The sequence below is a fragment of the Schistocerca americana genome, chromosome 4 (genome assembly GCF_021461395.2).
Source record: "Schistocerca americana isolate TAMUIC-IGC-003095 chromosome 4, iqSchAmer2.1, whole genome shotgun sequence".
NCBI lineage: Eukaryota > Metazoa > Arthropoda > Insecta > Orthoptera > Acrididae > Schistocerca > Schistocerca americana.
The window spans coordinates 299,198,548-299,214,864 of record NC_060122.1 but is presented as its reverse complement, the minus strand read 5'-3'; positions in this window follow the sequence as shown (position 1 = coordinate 299,214,864).

The window sequence follows — 16,317 nt, the reverse complement described above, 5'->3', positions numbered from 1 at the left end:
CTTGTCGAACAAAACCACTATTTTACCGCAAGGGATAGCATTAAACTCACACATAGCTACGAGCACAGCGTTAAGCTAAGGCAGCACTGCGGTGTCATCTCTCACGCAACGTTCTGATAAACATCTCATTGACCTTCAGTAAGGCTCCAGTCGCTAACTTAAGTGGGTTATTTTCAACACGTGTTCCTGTGAAGCAGCTTGTTTTGTGTAGTTCAGAAATGTATCTAGCCTGAGGAGACAAACAGCTAACCCCGTTTCGTAGCAAACTCCGGAAAAACTAGTCCTACTTTTTAAAAAGCCAACAGGCCGATAAAAATTCATCTGAGTAATTAATTAGTTAAATAATGTAATAAATTAGTAACATCTTGGAAAAACATAAAATTAATGTATCCTTCAAGGCAAATAGCACAATACAAAAATACTTAAAACCGTGAGAGAAGAGAAAGATAAATGCAACAGTTGAGGAACAAATGAACTAACGTGTAATAGCCGCAACTCTAAATGTATTGGGATGACCGCATGAAATTTTAACATCAGTACAAATAACATATAAGGACTCTGAATGGTCAGTTTACTCACTCCAGGTATGCAGGATGTCTAATAAAAGAAAGTCACCAACGTTCGCTTTACAGAAAGAATATTTGATACAGAAAGTCACAAATAAAAATAAAAATATGTCCAACGACTAAAAGAGTAATAATAGAAGAACAATATTCAGGATAATTCAGAGTTAACTTTAATAATAATAATAATAATAATAATAATAATAACGAAACCACAGCAATCAGACAGATAGAAGTACTCAAAAAGTGCGCAGGAAAAGTAGGGCTACTGATCCCCTTTCAGAATACTGAGTTCTTCTGCACGAAATTAAATATACCAAATTTGAACACAAAGTATGGCAACATCAACAGGGTCACACACTACCTTAAGTACCTAGGTGAAATACTCGAACCGACAGGAAAGGAGAAAGCTGGTACCTAGGTGAAGTGCTCGAACGGAAAGGAAAGAAGAAAATTGCCCAGAACACTAGGTTATTGAAAACGAAGAGAGCTTTATACAAACCACAGGGTATTTACAACAACAGTCCGTCCACCTGCACCAAAATTCGTCACGACAACACTTTAATCAAACCTGAGGTGCTATACGCCAGTGTACACACAAAGGCAGATCTTGAGAACATTCTCACACAGGAAAGAAAAATCATTAGGAACATTATTGGACCAAAACATACGGACGAAGGGTATAGGCTTCACTCCAGGGACACCACAGAGAAGTTCTCCAACATCGCAGCGAACATTAGAAAGGAGCAACTAAAATTTTATGGACACATCAGCGGACTCCCACAGACCAGACTCACCAACAGAATCCTCAGGTACATCCAGGGACTCAAGACCACTACACCCTGGATGACACAACTCAAAACTGATCTGGAAAGAGCTCAGAGAGATTCAGCGGACGTCATAGACAGAGGCGTCTATAGACACAATGTGTGCAAGTGGAAAGTGATGTCGGAGAAAACAGCACGTAAAGCCCAAAGGCCAAAGTAGACTCAAGAAAGGAAGATAGTCTTTAGTGAGCGAATGAAGGAGTACTGAAAGAACAGGAAGAACAAGTAGTCATGAATGTTTCACGTGGTCTGCTAAAAGGCCTGTAACGTATGTAATAATAATAATAATAATAATAATAATAATAGTAGTAGTAGTAATACACACAGACACACTCACACACAGTGTCCAACACCCACCGTCACTCCTTGCCTCTTCAACATCCTGCTCCACTCTCATCTTCTACAACTCCCATGGCCCCACTGTCAACGGTAAAGCATGTGAGCAAGAATAGTGTCCTGCAGCATAGGTTATGTGCAGGGAACTGTTTAAATGTGATGTATCAAAACCATACAATGTTCAGGACCGCTTCGAGACTACTTTTCCACACAAGTGACTCATCATTTCGCCCTGGGCGCTTTTTCCCCACTTTTTCCCATTCACATTTTCACCAGTGTAAGTTTTCGCTACTAATTGTGATGCGCACTGTATTCAAATCTTGCACTTGGGCGCCGCTAGCGCTCCTCTAAGCTTGGTGCTCCAAGCGGCCATTACTAATTGTGATTCGTAAGTAAATCTCACAGTTAATTCGCCTCTGACAATGTTTCTCTGACGCCCATCACAGCGTCGCGTCCCAAGCGGCAGCTAGTATCGCTTGGGTCTTAAATCGGCCCTGACTACGCGCGGTAAGTACATAGAGAACAATAAGTGGACGCCAGAATAGCACATAAAATGCATATAAAAAATACAGAGTGTCCCACATAAAACCAGTATGCCTCAACTAACGATTAACAATCTAGTCGAATTGCTTGTGAACTGGCAACGCTGGCTCGGATGTTGGATACACTTCATTTTATGGGAAAGCTGAGTGCAACTGTGTATTCGTGAATTACACTACTGGCCATTAAAATTGCTACACCAAGAAGAAATGCAGATGATAAACGGGTATTCATTGGACAAATATATTATACTAGAACTGACATGTGATTACATTTTCACGCAGTTTGGGTGCATGGATTCTGAGAAATCAGTACCCAGAACAACCACATCTGGCCGTAATAACGGCCTTGATACGCCTGGGCACTTAGTGAAACAGAGCTTGGATGGCGTGTACAGGTACAACTGCCAATGCATCAACACGATCAAGAGAAGTGACTGGCGTATTGTGACGAGCCAGTTGTTCTGCCACCATTGACCAAACGTTTTCAATTGGTGAGAGATCTGCAGAATGTGCTGGCCAGGTCAGCAGCCGAACATTTTCTGTATCCAGAAAGGCCCGTACAGGACCTGCAACATGCGGTCGTGCATTATTCTGCTGAAATGTATGGATTCGCAGGGATCGAATGAAGGGTAGAACCACGGGTAGTAACACATCTGAAATGTAACGTCCACTGTTCAAAGTGCCGTCAGTGCGAACAAGAGGTGACCGAGACGTGTAACCAATGACACCCCACACCATCACACCGGGTGATACGCCGGTATGGCGATGACGAATACACGCTTCCAATGTGAGTTCACCGCGATGTCGCCAAAAACGGATGCGACCATCATGATGCTGTAAACAGAACCTGGATTCATACGAAAAAATGACGTTTTGCCATTTGTGCACCCAGGTTCGTCGTTGAGTACACCATCGCAGGCGCTCCTGTCTGTAAACGCAGCCATGGTCTCCGAGCTGATAGTCCATACTGCTACAAACGTCGTCGAACTGTTGCAGATTGTTGTTGTCTTGAAAACGTCCCCATCTGTTGACACAGGGATCGAGACGTGGCTGCACGACCCGTTACAGCCATGCGGATAAGATGCCTGTCATCTCGACTGCTAGTGATACGAGGCGGTTGGGATCCAGCAGGGCGTTCCGTATTAACCTCCTGAACCCACCGATTCCATATTCTGCTAACAGTCATTGGATCTCGACCAACGCGAGCAGCAACGTCGTGATACGATAAATCGCAATCGCGATAGGCTAGAATCCGACCTTTATCAAAGTCGGAAACATGATGGTACGCATTTCTCCTCCTTACGCGGGGCATCACAACAACGTTTCACCAGGCAACGCCGGTCGACTGCCGTTTGTGTATGAGGATTCGGTTGGAAACATTCCTCATGTCAGCACGTTGTAGGTGTCGCCAACGGCGCCAACCTTGTGTGAATGCTGTGAAATGCTAATCATTTGCATATCACAGCATCTTCTTTCTGTCGGTTGAATTTCGCGTCTGTAGCACGTCATCTTCGTGGTGTAGCAATTTTAATGGCCAGTAGTGTAGTTGTTGTGTGACGCTCCTATTGTTGAGTTGTTACAGAAATGGGGCAGTGTGCATTAGCACAGCGAAGAGATATTGTGGAATATTACATAAAGACAGGCTCCGTCAAGGTATGTAAACAAATGCTTCAAGCGAAGTGTCCTGGTAGGAAACTACCCACGATCAGCACTACTCAAAATCTGTACAAGAAACGAAGAACTGAAGGACTCGTGCAGAAGATGCAGAGGAATGATGACCGACAGTGGTGACCTCTCAAACTGTAGATGGTATTCGCTTGGAGATTACGGGAAGTCCCTGCAAGTTAGTAAAGAGGTTATTGCAGCAGGTTGCCGTACCTCGTACGTCGTGTCGTCATATATTAAAATATATGAAATCAAAAGCCTGTCGTGGTAGTGTGGTGCAAGAGTTGAAATTTGAGGATCAGGAGAAAAGAGTTCATTATTGTAACTGACTATTGACAACGATTACTACGGGTTACTTGGAGACCTCGTTTCATTTGTCAGGTTATGTAAATTCCCAGAATTGCAGATACTGCTCTGAGGACAACCTACATATTCTGCATGAAGAACCTCTCCACTCAGAGAAGATAGATGTTTGGCGTGCATTGTCCGGCATGCGCTTTATTGGCCTCACACTTTTCAATTACACTTTAAACAGTGCCAGATATTTAAAGATCTTTGAAGCTTTCCACGAAGAATTAACATGTGCTGAGAAGATGCACACAGTATTCCAACAAGTTGGAGCAACCGCTTGCACATTCAACCAAAGTATGACCCACATCACCGACCTCTTCTTTGAAGACAGACTTTTCAGCAGAGGTCTCTGTCCCCCACGGTCCCTGGACTTAACATCGTGTGATTCTTTTTTCATGGAGGCACAATAAAAAACAAAGTGTATGCTGACACTTCTCCTGCTGTAGGCAATCTTAAACGGAACATTACAAGAGAAATAAACGTCACTCCTGCAGAATTACAGCGTGCTGGTGGTAAAGTAATTATACGAAGTTACCGATGCCTGGATGCCCATGGCCACCACTTCCAGCATCTCTTATAAACATGTAACTCTGTTTTTTAACGTCACTATTATCTGTTCTTTTTTAGTCTGTTCATTGTTACTTGAATCTCCGTCGTGAGGCGTACCGGTTTTATGTGGGTCACCCTATATAAAAAAATGTGCAGTTAAATAATTTTTTTTAAACAAACCACTGAAGATGCCTAGAATAAATAGGCGATGGTTCAAATGGCTCTGAGCACTACGGGATTCAACTGCTGTGGTCATAAGTCCCCTAGAACTTAGAACTACTTAAACCTAACCAACCTAAAGACAGCACACAACACCCAGCCATCACGAGGCAGAGAAAATCCCTGACCCCGCCGGGAATCGAACCCGGGAACCCGGGCGTGGGAAGCGAGAACGCTACCGCACGATCACGAGATGCGGGCTAAATAGGCGAAGCATGTTTGATACACACAAATAAATTCAGTTAGAAAAGACGGTATTCTTCTTATCTAAATGATAAAAAATAATTCGTTCATAATTCACCAACTTTAGCAGCTTTCACCAACTTTCTTCTGCCCATGTGCCAGTGAACTCGTATGGTGACATTTACTACTGGGATCTTGTTGGATTTTAACTCACTCAAATGCACTGATGATGACCATTTATAGTTGAAACCTGGATATACAAGAATAATACAAAACCAATGGAAGTGCGACTGATAGAATGTCGCACTCCTCCAACTCAGAGAATGACCACCGCTATTGGAAGTTACGTGCTTGTGTCACGACATTGTTAGACCATTCCCATAGGTACTAACATGCAAGTCTCGATATTTTAGTGAAGTGCAGATTAAAACGCTCAAAGAAAATGTTTATAACGCCATATGATACGAGGAACACCTATAAGGTAATCGTACTGCACACACTTTCATAAACTCTGTCCAACGGAAAAAGAAAAGGGGACTGCATATTTTAAAACAGTACGTAATGAACGAATGAACACTTTCATAAGAACGGCAGGTTTCGTATGTTTTAGCTTTTCACTTATAGCCTCCTACTGTGCAATGGAGCAGTATTCCTGGATGAGTACAAATAAATTCAGAATGCAGAAAATATTTAACTAGCTAAAATATCATTTAACAAAAGTTTAAAATTCTGTCAGCCATATAATGATACCAGTCAGTAAAGCAACACTACCATATTTATCATATCAGCGTCCAGCAACACAGGATCATAGGTTCTCATACCTTGCACAGTTCCTGTAAACTAGCTAGTATGCCCAGAGATTGTATTTCATAATAGCGATCAATGTCCACTCTGAATTTGAATATTTGTTATTGAAATTGAGTGACAATGACACAGTTAAATAACATTGCGATACAAGATGGGTCGCTCATTGCTGTGGCGCATTTAAATAAACTGTGTATGGAAAAATATGTTTATGGCAAACGCGTTCGCAACATTTGGTCTCAATACTAATGTATTAATCATTAAGAACAAATCATATAGCTTATATCTTCGCAGCGATAGTCAAAGCCGTATTTCTCGATACACAACCAAGAAACTATCACCACGGAAATAATCCATAAACACCCTAGCGAAAGAAACTTTACACTCCTTGAAAATCTGAAGCTGGAGAATTAACGATTGTACTAAACGAAATGAAGTTACAAATGACGACCCTGCAAGGACTTGATAATTCGTAACCTCACCGAACTTATTCTACCGCGCGTAAGCACACGAAAGGATTCTAGAGCACTGAGCAATACTAATAAACAAACCCGACTAACTTAAAATTGTACTTCAGCACAGAAAAAAAAATCCGCGTGATCTTATCAGACGTCTTCTACGCAGTGAAGACTGTTCAGTGACATGGCTCCCCGTCAAACAACAGCGCACACTCTGCTCTCATTCTGGAAACATCCCCCAGGCTGTGGCTAAGCCATGTCTCCGCAATATCCTTTCTTTCAGGAGTGCTAGTTCTGCAAGGTTCGCAGGAGAGCTTCTGTAAAGTTTGGAAGGTAGGAGACGAGGTACTGGCAGAAGTAAAGCTGTGAGTAGCGGGCCTGAGTCGTGCTTCGGTAGCTCAGATGGTAGAGCACTTGCCCGCGAAAGGCAAAGGTCCCGAGTTCGAGTCTCGGTCGGGCATATAGTTTTAATCTGCCAGGAAGTTTCATATCAGCGCACACTCCGCTGAAGAGTGAAAATCTCATTCTGGAAACAGTGACTTCATCAACACAGCATGCATCCTCAGATATATCTCCCGAACCAGTTACGCCTTAATACTTCAAGTACTGTACAGCAAAGTAAGTAGGCAAGTAGCGTAATGGTTAAGTTCCTCAAAACAAGAAACCCACATGGCCTGCTAACCGCCAACAAATCCTGCTGTTTGGTGGCCAACCGACTCTCCAACGGCTTCTACCGATGCAGTGGTTTACCAAGGGGTTTGTGAAAGTATCAGAATCGACATGCTGAAAATGGTTTGTGAGAGATCTCAAAGATAATAATAAAATAAATACTATAAATCTCGAAAAACAAGCAAAATATGTCGTAAAGAAATGGAAGAGCCAACTAACAGACACCTTTGACTCTATATAGCATTTGGATGCTGAACATGCTCAAGAGGCATAATGAAATGCTCCTTTATTTTCTCGCTGATCTGTAAGAGGAGTCATACTCCATACACGTATGTACTAGATGTAAAAAAATGTGATCTGCCACTTCCACTGACGAGTTCTGTAGGGCTGTCGTGTCCACAAAGCGAAATAATGTACTGTTTTGATCCAGTACATTACACAATCATATCGTTGCCTTTACTTCAGGTTTTATTTAATCTGTAAATAAACAACCTCTGATCTCATTCATTCCTCTTTATATCAATCTTTCGTGCTACACAAATCAGAATACTTGTCTCCCTTCGTCATCGTAGAGAGGAGATTATATGCGGCTATTCTCCGAACATCAAGAAAATCCCGGAAAAAAATATGACTTTCTGCAGTACTCGAGCACTGGCTAGGCAGTTACAAAAAAGCTGCAGAACAACTTCAGATAAAATTAAAACTGGAAAGCCTTGTTGCTAGTGGAAAGAAAAAGGTGTTCCACGTTCTCACCAGACTGGAGACCTACCTGTTGTAGGTCTTCCGAAGCAAAGTGCTCACACAGAAAATACGCACGTATCTTCTTCGTGCACATTAAGCAGAATACTAAACATGCGATGTGATATGCTATGGCATCACACTTTCTCTCCCCTCTGACTTTTACATAGTAGAGTCGACATTTTTGCATCATTATCGGCCTAACAATCAGTGGCGAATGGATATTATAACTTTTAACAAAGATTCGAAGGAGGTCTGATTTTTATTTATTTATTTATTTATTTTTGTTTTTTTGTTTTTGTTTTTAGCGTACGTTAAAATTCAAAGTGTAAGCACCTCGATGGTAAGATTCACTAATGACGTTACTACCTTCGGTGAAAGTGAGGAAAAGTTGCAAGATAGATTGAACGGAATGAATAGTCTAATAAGCAAGGAATATGGCTTGAGTATAACCCGAAGAAAGTGGTGAGGAGCGTCAGAAATCAGATAAGCTATAAACGTAACATCTAAATTCGATGTACAAGCCGGCCGCTGTGACCGAGCGGTTCTAGGCGCTTCAGTCCGGAACCGCGCTGCTGCTACGGCCGCAGTTTCGAATCCTGCCTCGGGCATGGATGTCTGTGATGTCGTTAGGTTTAAGTAGTTCTAAGTCTACGGGACTCATGACCTCAGAGGTTAAGTCCCATAGTGCTTAGAGCCATTTGAACCATTTTTTTCGGTGGAGAAGAAGCAGACGAAGTGTAGTGTTTCTGCTACTTTAGAAGCGAAATAACAAATGGCGAACGAGATAAGAAGGACGTAAGAAGCAGGTAAGCACAAACAAAGATAGCATGGCTGAAAGACATCTGCTACCATCAAACATTGCCTTAACGCGCGGCAGAAAAAATGTTCAACTGTGTGTGAAATCTTATGGGACTCAACTGCTAAGGTCATCAGTCCCTAAGCTTACACACTGCTTAACGTAAATTATCCTAAGAACAAACACACACATCCATGCCCGAGGGAGGACTCGAACCTCCGCCGGGACCAGCCGCACAGTCCATGACTGCAGCGCCTAAGACAGCTCAGCTAACCCCGCGCGGCAGAAATTTCGTTAAGTGTCAGCTTAGAGCACAGCACAGTATTGTATGAAAGAGAATCATGAACTGCGGAAAAACTGGAAAAGAAGAGAATCTAAACGATTGCGATGTGTTGCTATAGAAATGTGTTGAAAATTAGGTCAACTGATAAGAAATGGCAAGGGTCTGCGCAGAACTGCTGGCGACTATCTTCCAACTGCCCAACAGTACTGGCGATTAACTTCCAACAATGAGTCCAGCCACCTACAGAGTCTCTTACAAAGAAAAGGTAGAGATCCCATGCAAAGCGCTACACAGTGTTGTCAAAGCAGAAGCAGCCCACTTACAAGCAGTATAAGAGAACACCCATACAACCAAATAATATTCATAAATTGCTTTACAGTCCAGGTTTTATGATTTCACCACCACCTTTTCCTGTTAAGGGCATTTGACTCACTCATGAGTGGTTTTGGAATTCCAGATTGCTGCTTGTGGAAGTCCCTTCGTGTTGGTTTGATGCTGACGGGGTGCAACATACAGTTCTGCAGTGACTTTTGGAATTATCGTGCTCTTATTTTTCATCACAATCCTCTTCAACTACCTTCGGTCACGACCGCAGTCCGTCACGATCATTCAACACACAGGCGTCGTGACGTGGTACGAGTAGATGATGTTTCTTCCGCTTTCCCTGTATCGCGTATAGATCGTGGATGCGGTGCCTCTAGAAACACCGAACACCCACCATACACCAACAATTTGTCCGCGTTCAAATGCTATGAGCTCCTGCATAATACACTCAAAACTACACATAACAGTGGTCTGACCACGACTGACACTTGATAGGCCCTACGTATTGAAGACATTACCGTTTGTGATCAAATAGAACAGCGCAACCCAAAGGCTCTGCTACCATCTGTGTTTATGTTCAGACTTGCATTCCTCTCGGTGCTTTCATGATTTTGTACACTCCTGTAATTTCCTTGGCAGTAGAGGTACTGCAGACAGTAGAAACTGTAGGGGAAGGCAGATATTGGAATGTGTTCAACAAATAAATGTGGATGTTGGGTGCAAGTGCCAGATCGAGATGAAGATGTTGTCACAGCAGAGGAAGCTTTGGCGGGAGGTATCAAAACAGTCAGAAGACTGTGAAACATGGGACTTAGGGAAAGGCAGGATTCGGTGTAGACGGGGTCTTACTCAGCTAACGTCGTTTCCTCAGTTTCTCTTTTTTTCTTTTTAATTACGTACGCTTTATTTGGAACCAATTGCAAATAAGGTTGACAATAAGGAACAATTATCAAATTTACTGTTAAGACACAATGTCTAATAAAAAAAATTCTTAAGCAAGTTGCACTCACAACTGAAGGCCTTATTGACCAGAAATTCAAATTATTTATCGGCTGAACGCCGCCAATTAGTAATAACTCAAATCAATTTGACGGCTGTAGGCCTGGATAACAAATTATTAAGAACAATTAAACTTCTGTAAGAGATACTGAAAAGTTTTTTTTTAAAAAAAGACAGTCATCAAAATTTCGCTATTAAGAGACAATATCTGATTAAAAATTCTTAAGACAAATTGCATTCACGCCTGAAGGCCTTATTGACCATAAATTCAAATTATTTGTCGGCTGAAGGCCCTAATAGTAATAATTCAAAAAACAATTTGACAGCTGAAGGCCTGGATAACAATTCTTAAAACAGTTAAACTTCTCCAAGAGATACTAATATTTTTAAAAAAAGACAGTCATCTATGTTTCACCATTAAGAGACAGTATCTAATTAAAAATCCTTAAGACAAATAGCATTCGTGGCTGAAGGCCCTATTGACAAGAAATTCAAATTATTTGTCAGCTGAAGGCCCAAATAGTAATAATTCAAAAACAATCTGACGGCTGAAGGCCTAGATAGCAAATTCTTAGGAACGACATAACTTCTCCAGGAGATACTAAAATATTGCAAAAAGGACAGTCATCAAATTTTCACTATTAAGAGACAATACCTAATTAAATTCTTAAGACAAATTGCATTCACGGCTAAAGGTCTCATTGACAATCACTACAATAATACCAAATCAGGAGAGAAGTGGGCCTCAGACAGTGCTCCAAGTATCGACATGGGGAAAGTCGCTCAAATTCGTAAACGATGAGACAGGCAGTTACGAGTTGTATTCTCTTAACCGTATGGCAACTCAAATTAGTGACAGTTTAAACGCAGACCAACGCTCTTGCAACATCTGCCTAACCTCTGGTAACCAACACAATGATGGAATAACCCAGGCAAGGCGAAACCGGCAGACAACACTGCGTCTTCAGAATCCGGTGTTTAGAACTCCCAGAAGCAAAAGGACCCACTACGACCAAAGTAGTCCAAAAGAAACAAACATCCGAACCACAGTCAAGGAGGCTGTCTACGCGCCTTACCGGACAGCAGCAGCAAGGCGAGGAAAGGTGAACTGTCACGAAAATACGCTAACCTCCAGGGCAGGTAATTGGAGCGTTAGAGGCCACTAGGCAGAAAAATACCGCTGGTTGAACTTCATCAATAAACACAAGGAATTCAATGATTAATAATAAAAGGTGGAGAATGACTAATTAATTACGCCACCTCCAAACACTGCACATGTTGCTCTTTGTCTCAGCGACCCTGCGAGCAGCAACGCGTGAACAAATGGTGTGATCTCAAAATAGCGGAGGTTCCACAAGTGGGTTAATGTTCATTCAGCTCGTACATCCTGGATCTGCTGGAGAACGAGGTTGTGGCCCTCGCAACTGCAGCCCCTCGATCCGTCAGTGCCTGCGTGCCGCCAGCGGTCCCGGCATGTCCTCATACTGCCGGATCGCACTGCTTATTATTATTATTATTTAGCGTATGGCTAATACAGACATATCATGAAATTACATATACATATGTACATATTGACACACAAGAAACTTAAGTTTGTCTTTACAACTGAATATCCAGTCCTTCAATCCAGCGCACTGCATCTGGAGTTGCTAGCAGGAAGTCCTCTTTGGCGCCGTGATAGGCTCGAATCCTGCATTCACTAACAATGTGGTGAACAGTCTGGTATGGAGCCCCGCAGTCACAAGCTGGATCAGGCAGCTTCTTCCACTTAAAGAGAGCATCCCTGCATCGCCCATGGCTGGTACGGATTCTGTTGAGAGTAGACCACGTCTTGCGTGGTAAGTCGAATCCACTTGGAAGTTTAGCACCTGAGAAGATGTTATGCAGGTGCACATCTGTCACTTCTTCCCACCGACCTTTCCATTCTTCAAGAGGTTTGAAATTCTTAGCAACCATGTCAGCAGCATCGCACAGAGTTGGATGACGTGATTTCAGTCTCTTGCGATTTAAAAGTGGCAGGTCGCTATGCACGGGTAGGTTAGAATTCCTGGAGATCTTGTGGAATTCTCTCATAAGGGCAGTACATCTGCGTAGATCAGGAGGCATTATACCGATTAACAGTGGAAGCCAATAAACTGGAGTAGATCTGATTGTGCCAGATATTATGCGCATTGTCATATTCAGCTGGGTATCAACAAGCCTTGTATGATGACTATTCATCCAAACAGGTGCACAATACTCAGCAGTTGAGTATACCAAGCCCAGAGCTGAAGTTCGCAGGGTGGTTGCTGAAGATCCCCAGGTAGTTCCGCATAGCTTATGGAGGATGTTGTTTCGAGTCCTCAGCTTTTGAGCTAACTTAAGAAGGTGTTTATCTCACTGCTGCTCCATCCCAACCGAGCTACCCGACACACTCCAACCCGGAAAACACTTGACGCCCTTCCAAAGATAGTACTAGGGTACTAGATATCTATAACCGCTGCTGCTGCCACTTGCGGACAGACAATGCTAGCAAACGTAGTGGCGCCAGTAAACACGAGAAGAAAACGAGACGCCACTATTCCTGTTACACGATGCCAAGCTACCAACGGTACCAACGCGAACCGCAACATGGCTCACACTGATGATGCAAAAAATAATCGTATCGTCATCAGTGAATAGTAAATCATTCAGAAAGAGATACGACTTGGAAGGAACAGTAAGGTTTAACTTCCTGTAGAATCCCACTCCCACTCCCACTGGGCCACTCCACTCTGAGACCAGAATGCCAATACAAGACAAACTATCAGTGAATGCTATCAGAGCAGACTCCTGTAAAAAAGGCTGTGTTTTTTTTTAATTCACGTTAGAAGTACAGCTGCCAAATACCTGAAATTATTACTAGAAACGTGCTGAAACTGATGTTTACTGTTTAAAAACAGCCATCTCATATAATGCGCATCAGTATTTTCAAGAAACGAGATATAACAATATGCACTGCATTCGTTGGGAGCAACTCTGGAAAGGAAGGAATGAAAAGAAACAAGAAATTGCATTTGTATGAAATTTTGAAATTTGTACTACCTGAGCACACTGGGAAAAAACCCTTAGAAAAACTGGTAACTAACATCCAGCAGTCAGGGAAAGAGTGTTTTATGCTGTAGCTTTGGACTGTGTTTCGGGAAAAGTGAGACCTGTAATCTGAGAGAAACGAATAGTGAATGGCGAATAGTGTACAGAGCAGTTCAGCAAAGCATAGACAAAAAGCCAGAAAATCAAATCTGTTCATTTCTTTGCGACAAATAAGATATTAACTATAAATGCGAAACTGAGATAAGCTGACATCATTTTATTTGTATTAGTAACGTTAATTCCCTGTTAAGGAGAGCGCTAAAACACAATCAATTTTCATGCCATTTAATTGTGTCTTTCTCTTCTTTCTTCCCAAAAGCTTCTCATACATTCACAGTGTTTCTTCTTCCTCTCTTCTGCCCACGTTTTCTTCTGTTTGAGCGTTTGCTGAAATTTCTGTTTTCTGACTGTTTCTCTGTACTTTTCCCTGTCTGTCATGTCTTCGGTGGTGATGTTCAGTTTCTTGAGGTCTTACATGGTTTCCTTTACCCAGTTGGTTTTCCTTATATTAGTTGTCACTACGTTAAAAACTTCCTTGGTCGATCTATTTTCGTTCATTCTATGTATGTGTCCATAGAACTTTACCTTTCTTTTCCTGATGTGATTTGTAATAGTCTGTCTGTCCGTACATTCTTTTGTCGGCATCGTTATCCAAGTCCCTTTTCCTGAACTGTCCCATAGATCTTTCTCAGTATTTTCCTCTCTTGTTTTTCCATCTGCTTAATTTCCGTTCTTCCCTTGATTACTGTTGTTCCTGAGGCATACAAGGTTTCTGGCAAGACAATTGAACTGTAGTGTTGTAATTTGTCATTGTTGGAAATACTTGTTTTGTTGTAATGGTTCTATGTAAGTTTGTATGCTTTTTGTAGTTTTGTGACCCTTTCTTCATTGGATGTTGCGTTCAGTCCTGCTTTCTGTATAATCTCTCCCATGTATTTGAAACTATCTGCTTGGGGTATCTTTTCATACTTGTCTGTCTGTGGATATTGTGTCCTTTATTGCGTTTTTTCATGTGAGATTTGTAGTCCTGTTTGGGCTGAGATTTCGAGTAGTGTCTCCAGAGCTTCCTTGGCTTCTTCTCTGTTATTTTTTATGACGACTATCTCATCGGTAAAGGTAAGATATTTTATGTTGACGGTTCTATCCTTGCATCTCCCCACATTTACCCCATTGACTCATTAGTCCCATTTCCTGATGATTTTCTCCAAAAACGAAACGAAGGAAAACCCACGAAGGATAGCATATTTCTGGGCAGATCTGGAAGAAACAACCAACAAAATCTCCACGAAGCATATGAAAGTTTTACTAGGAGATTTTAAAGCCCCATTAGACAGGGAAAGAAAATTCAAAGACCCAACAGGAAGCCACACGGCCAGAAAGCGGACAAACAGGAATGCAGAGAGCCTGATAAACTTTTGCAGGAATTTCGACCTCAGAATCATGTCTACGCAATTCCAGAAACCATACAAGAAAATCCTCCACCAAAAACGCCCTAGGAGGTTTTGAGATAGACCACATTGTGATATCCATGTAAAACATCAGAGAAATTGTGAATTTAAGAATAAGGAAAGAATTCTGTTACCTGTAACTCCACTCGCATATTAGTAGTTTCTTTATGATGAGTGATGATGAGAAAGTGAGCTGCTACGCATGCAATAACATCAGCTGCCCTCACGTGTCCAACTGGGCGTACAAAGGGGCATGGGCAGGAGCCCGCATCTATGCCTCGTGCTACTGAAGTGGTGTGGAAGTACGGATTAAAGACACTTAATATTTTATAAGCATTATGTTCATTACTCTGAATCGTATCACACAGCACATGTTAACCAATAAAAGCATTTTCCTGAATACAACAGCGTTGAAAAGTGAAATAATATTTTCCCCTAATTCGCTTAATATTCTCAAAATCAAAAAGTATCTTGCATTACACACTTCTAAAAGTAGCCCATGCTTTTCCTTTGTCTCGTTACCAAATTTCACCGAAATCGTTTCAGCGGGTTAACAATAATAAATATAAATGTCACGCTTGATGGAGAAGTTTCTCATGCATCTCAGTGTTTATGACGGCATATTCTGAACTATGTGTCGTACAATGATATAATTTTGCAGCTACATTCAGTGGTATATGAGAACACTGTCTGAAAAATGTGTCGTGATGACAGTTAATAGTCAAGAAGTAATAAATTAAAACGTCATGCCGGATGCGAAAATGAACAGCGAAAAATGTGATAACCCATAAATTTTTTCCGTTTCATTGTTTTGCTGGGGGTGATAGCGAGAAAAAATTTCGAAAAGGTTTGAAATTGTGTGTAAAGTTTCCTGAGAGTCACTAAGTACTACCTCGTTTTCAAATACTGTTTGAATAAAATTTGGGTGTTCATGCGTCGTGGTCTACACTTCTTTTTCGTCTTCACTCCAGTCCTTTTGTAGGTAGGTGGTTCTAACTCCCACTGCTATTCTTTCCAGACAGTATGTGATATGATTACCAAGTTTGGTTGAATTTGGGCCATTGATTCGGAGGAGATGTGGAACATAAATAAATAAATACATACATACATTTTTAAGTATGAATATCTTTTTTTTCGTGATCAGACTTTGATGAACTAAAGCCTATAAGGTGCCCCGAACTATGTTCAGGTTCAAATGAAAGTTTTCTGCATCAGACGCTTGTTTATTTTGCCACCACGCGTTATGACAGTTCACATCATCATCTTCAGGTGGAGAACTGTTTACCGCCCCTCAAAAGAAGCAACACAATCTACAATGACTTGATGTGCTACTGCAAAAAGGTGTCTGTCCTCTTCACCAACACCAGCTATGTAAAAACAATAATTCTCCACCTGAAGCTGACGGTGCGAACAACCGGAACTCGTAGTGGTAAAATAAGTGAGTAACTG